Here is a 5,594-nt window from a genome sequence, read left to right as displayed (position 1 = left end):
TCAGAAGCGCTATTTGGGCTGTCAGCTGGCAATGCCTGGCAGGGATTCAGTGGGAAACCACACCAGGCGAGGATGCAGACCTAGAACTGAGGCCACGCATGCTACGCGCAGGGCCCTGTGGACCGGGAAACAGCCTGGAGCCTGCTCCCTGATGTCCAGTGTCCTTGGACCCTTTCTGGCCCCACCTTTCCCAGCCAACCTCATCCCCACCATGCCAGTCTGTCTCCTCCCGGTCAGGCACTGGTGTCCTATCAGCCTCACACTGCCCTTCACGTCTCCAGTCTGGACATCTTGCACCTGTCCATCGCCTGATATGGGCTCTGGATGTGCGTGGGTCCCGAGGCCTCTCACAAGAAGCGGTGCCCACTCTGTGCTCCCTCCCTAGAGGGCCTGAGTCCACAGAGGAGAGCAGGACATGCATCTGAGGCCAATACCGTTCCTGCCACATGACATCAACACAACTTCAGTAGAACCTGGCTTTGCCCAGTCATCCTGGCCAAACTCGTTGTCCAGTGGTTCCTCCCCCACTCCCCTCACCCCTGCATTTCCTACGATCCTGACCCCCTCCCAGCTCATGACCTCTCCCTCCTGAGCAGCTGCAGGGCACTGGTGACTCTATCAGCACCTTAAACAGGCGCGGAACAAGTGTGCCCCTGGGTGGGGGGTGCCTGGTGCTGACAGCCTTGTGAATACATCTGGGACACTTGATTCCCTCCTGAGAGCAGCCGAGAGCCACGGCTCTTAGGGCTCCTCCTGTGGGGTAGCTAAGTGTGGCCACCTGTGAGCCCCAAATCATGGGATCCTGGGGGCTCCACAGGGCTGGGGGCCGGAATCCATTTCACCAGATGTCACCTTCCTTCCCCTTTGCTTCACCATCTCAGGAATCGGAGATGACACAGAAGCGTGTCTCTCCAGCTCCACGTGAGTGATAGCCACTCTTCTCCTGTCCCCACCATGGTGACTGACCCAGGATGGTATCCAGGTCCCCCTTTCCTGATGCACTCACTCCATGCCTGTCCTGTAGCAATGCCTGCAACCTGGAATCCCCCCCAACAGGGAACCGCCGAGACCCTGATGGCAAAGGTCTGGGTGTCCAGAGTCTGAACAGCTTCCAGCTGATGCAAATATGAATTCAAATATTGGAATGAGAGACCTGGCCCTAAAGGTGAATTTGCATGAGAAATTCCTGGGAATTTGCCTTGTTAGACACACCGTGCCACACACAGTCAGTGGGTGAGAACTGGTGCTTTTACCCAGCTCCTCAGAGTGCCTGCAGCACTTCTGTCTCCCTGAATGTGGTGTTGTCCTCATGAAGTCCGCCCTGGAGGTGAGCTTGAGGACTCCTCTCCCTGTTGTGTCATTGATAAGCAGCCCTCCCCTCTGCCCCGGCACTTACACTCCTGTCATCAGTGACCTCACTCAGTCATGTCCAACTCTTTGCAACACCATGGACTGTAGCCCGACAGTCTCCTCTGTCCGTGGGATTCTCCAGGCAAGAATACTGGAGTGGATTGCCGTTTCCTTCTCCAGGGGATCCTCCCCACCCAGGGATCGAACCCACATCTCCTGTGTCTCCTGATTTGCAGGCAGATTCTTTACCCACTGAGCCATCAAGGAAGCTTCACAATACGATGAGTCCTGCCATAACCAGGCTGCCCAGTAGAATCTCCTGGGGGAGGGGCTGTCATGCCTCCAGATTACCGCAGACTCATGAATCGGGACCTCTGGGTGGGATTCAGGAAAGAGAACCCTGATAGCCACACCTCAGAACCCACCCTGAGTGACAGGAAGGCCCAGGTGAACAGAGGGCTAGATGCCCCAATACCCCATCCCTCTCACAGCCCTTCACAATTCCCCCCCACCCCTGGCAGCTTTATCCCCATGCTGGAGGTGGCCCTCCTTCCCCCACCCAGCCTGTTGCACTGAGTCTGTCCGGCTGCCTGTCCCATGTGGCCGTGTGTCTGAGGTCACTCATTCCAGGGCAGGACTGTGGTGCATGGGTGCAGCCCCATGAGGGCATGAGGATGGGGGGTGGTTTTCTCCTGATGGACCACAGGACAAGAAATGGAAAGTGAAGCATGAGCCCCAGTCAACTGCCTCCTTTGAGGTCCCAGAAAAGATTGAGCCTGTTCTCCAGATGCCAAAGGTGAAACAGCTTAAGAACACCTGGCAGCAGAGCAAGATGACATAGGAAGGCAAGGGCAGAGACTTTTGCCCCTCAGCACAGGAAAAGGGGTCCTAGGACATCCCCAGGCATCAGCTGCAGGTTCTTATAGCCGCCTCTACCCACGGAATCATTTCAGAATGTGGAAACTGGAAAACCACGTAAGAATATCTCAGACAGTTGAGATTGAAAAATAGATAGATTGAGCTGTGAGTTGATAGAAATCACAAGTATGTTGGCCAAATCTCAAATCTCATCAGGACAGCGTGAGACAAAAGCAAAGCTAGCAAGTACCTCTCTCAGGGCCAGGGGACCTTGAAGGCAGGAATGTCAGGTAGCTGGGGGTCTGCACGGGTTGTTGTTGTTCAGTCACTAAGTCACATCCCACTGTCTGTGACCCCATGGACTGCAGCGTGCCAGGCTTCCCTGTCCTTCACTATTTCCTGCAGTTTGCTCAAACTCATGCCTATTGAGTCAGTGATGCCAATTAACTGTCTCATTCTCCGTCATGCCCTTCTCCTCCTGCCTTCAATCTTTCCCAACATCAGGGTCTTTTCCAATGCGTTAGTTCTTTGCATCAGGTGGCCAAAGTATTGGAGCTTCAGCATCAGTCCTTCCAATGAATATCCAGGGTCAACTTCCTTTAGGACTGACTGGTTTGATCTCCTTGTTCAAAAGCATCAACCCTTCAGTGCTCAGCCTTCTTTATGGTCCAACTCTCACATCCATACATGACTACTGGCAAAACCATACCTTTGATTAGACAGACCTTTGCTGGCAAAGTGGTGTCTCTGCTTTTTAATATGCTCTCTAGGTTTGCCATAGCTTTTCTTCCAAGGAGCAGGTGTCTTTTAATTTCTTGGCTGCAGTCACCACCTGCAGTGATTTTGGAGCCCAAGAAAATAAAGTCTCTCATTGCTTTCAACGTGCTGCAAATTCCCCACAAGGTCACCATCAAACATGGATGGGTCAAAAACATGTCACAGTCAGGTCTCTGGGATGACACTGGGGTCCGGGCATGGAAAGCTGGCCAGGAGCAGCAGGCTGTGCAAAGTGGCCTAGAACATGGGACCACATCATCCAAGGTCTACAACCTATGAGAACCAGCCTTGACCACTAAGTGTCTAAGAAAATCCATCAGGCAGTGAACAGTCCTCTTCCAACAGAGCTGAAGAGCACCAGAGGGGTAACTGTGATTCAGTGTCAGCCTGTCTCCCAGCTGTGCTCCTTAAGTCACCCCAAACCCAGAACGAAGTTTTGAGCTTAACAGGACATGGACTTCCAAAGGCTTTTTGCCTTTTGGAATCATAGAAATCCCTGCTTAAAGACTTTGAATCTTAGTCTCTCTTTATAAAATCCTGCTGGAGCCCTGGAGAAAAAATTTCTAAGATCAGCTCCCTCCCGGCTCATGCACTGTCAGCTGCCCTCGGCATCGAGCTCCAGTCCACGAGGACACGCCACATCCGGAGAGTTGGCAGTCCCACGCAGGGCATGCCATGGCTTTCTCTGGCTTATTGTTGAGCATTGAGAATGCATTTTCCCATAGATGCAGGGGTTAGGTTCCCAGGCCCATCTATAAAAGACTGTTTTTGTTTCATTTGTAGATAAATTGCATTACTGCCATTCTTCATGGCACTACAATGTGGAGCTCTCAGTATAGAGATCTCTCCAACACTGAGCCTGTCAGCAAATGCCTCCAGTTCAGGCCTCCAGGAGGTGTGGTTCAGTGACGCAGGTCCTGGGGTGCCTACCTGTCCAGGTGGGAGTCAGTGCATGGGTCACTGGTCGGCATTACCCAGAGGGTGGTCCAAGGCTATGGTGTCAATCCTGAGCGGGGATGCAAGTCAGGGAGGAAAAAGACAGGAACAACTGATCCCCGGACTGAGGCAAGCTTTCATACAGCAAGAATATCAGCTGGTCCAGCAACGTCTGCAGGAGAAGCCTTGAACATCCTGCTAAATTTAGAGATCCCACGCAAGCAAGGGTGGATGAAGTGACTCCAGCCAGTGGTCCCCATCTGGACAAAGGTTTTAATCTGGAGAAAAAAATTTAAGGTTCATCCCTCAAGCTGAGCTGTATCCCTCAGGAAGGCTGTCACTGCCTTCATCTCTATTATACCAAGTCCAGACTCAGCAGCACTCGGTGTCCTGATTGATTGGTGATATCTGCCAAGGGAAAAGGCAGGGATAGTCTACCTGGTGGGATGCACCCTCCCTGGGAAATATTTAAGTTGTTCAGTCATGTCCAACTCTTTACAGCCCTGTGGACTGTAGCCCACCAGGCTCCCCTGTCCGTGGGATTTCAGCACCTCCCCGATTTTTAGAATTTTTCCAGGAAAGATGTGCTCTTATATACAAACAGACACTTGGATCTTTTTTCAGAAGTCCATAATAGAAGCATTACTTGTCAGAGATTATACAGTTGGGCATATATGTAAATCTAAAAGTATCTTACACCAAATGATGTCTATACAATGTACAGAGAAAGAAAGTGGCCATGTTCTGTGGGAAAGGTGTTGTCTTTGGGTACATGAACTAAGTGTACCCTGGAGAGTGGATATCAGTCCTGTTGAATATTGTGAGTGTCCAGGAAAACATAGTTATGTGGCCACTGTGTGTGTATAGTTGCTAAGTTGTGTCTGACTCTTTGTGACCCCAGGGAGTGTAGCCTGCCAGGCTCCCCTGCCCATGGGGTTCTCCAGGCAGGAATACTGGAGTGGGGTGCTGTGCCCTCCTCCAGGCTACTGTGCATTGCACCTGAACTTTTACTGTGACTGTATCTCACCAGACTTTGTGTGCATTTCCCCTGTTGGGGAAAGTAAACTACTATTTCACTGATTGTTTTGCAACATACTTTAAATGATGCTTTATCTCTAGAATGCAGGCTTAATAGGTCAGTTGGTAAAGAATCCGCCTGCAATGCAGGAAACCCCAGTTCAATTCCTGGGTCTGAAAGATCCGCTGGAGAAGGGATAGGCTACCCACTCCAGTATTTCTGGGCTTTGCTGGTGGCTCAGGTGATAAAGAATCCGCCTGCAATGAGGGAGGCCTGGGTTCGATCCCTGGGTGGGGAAGATTCCCTGGAGGAGGGCATAGTAACCCACTCCAGTGTTCTTGCCTGGATAATCTCCATGGATGGAAGAGCCTGGAGGGCTACAGTTCACAAAGAGTTGGACAAGACTGACCTACTTTAACATCTCTACTACTAAAATTTAATTATTGCAGCTTTAAAATATTTTTCACTGCAATCACCCCTCAAACTGTAGGTTTCCATGTAGGTTTATGAATCTCCCTTCATGTAGTATTTATGCTGGGTAGGTGTTCCAGACCTCGAGGGGAACATGGCATCAATCCCGGAACAGGAGTCTCCTTGGGAGATTTCAATATTCATGATGCTCCACTGAGAGAGTTAGCTTCAGCACAAACAGCCC

Source organism: Bos indicus x Bos taurus, chromosome 1 (assembly GCF_003369695.1).
Source record: "Bos indicus x Bos taurus breed Angus x Brahman F1 hybrid chromosome 1, Bos_hybrid_MaternalHap_v2.0, whole genome shotgun sequence".
NCBI classification, from domain to species: Eukaryota; Metazoa; Chordata; class Mammalia; order Artiodactyla; family Bovidae; genus Bos; species Bos indicus x Bos taurus.
The sequence above is the reverse complement of the archived record's forward strand: the minus strand, read 5'-3'. Positions refer to the sequence as shown.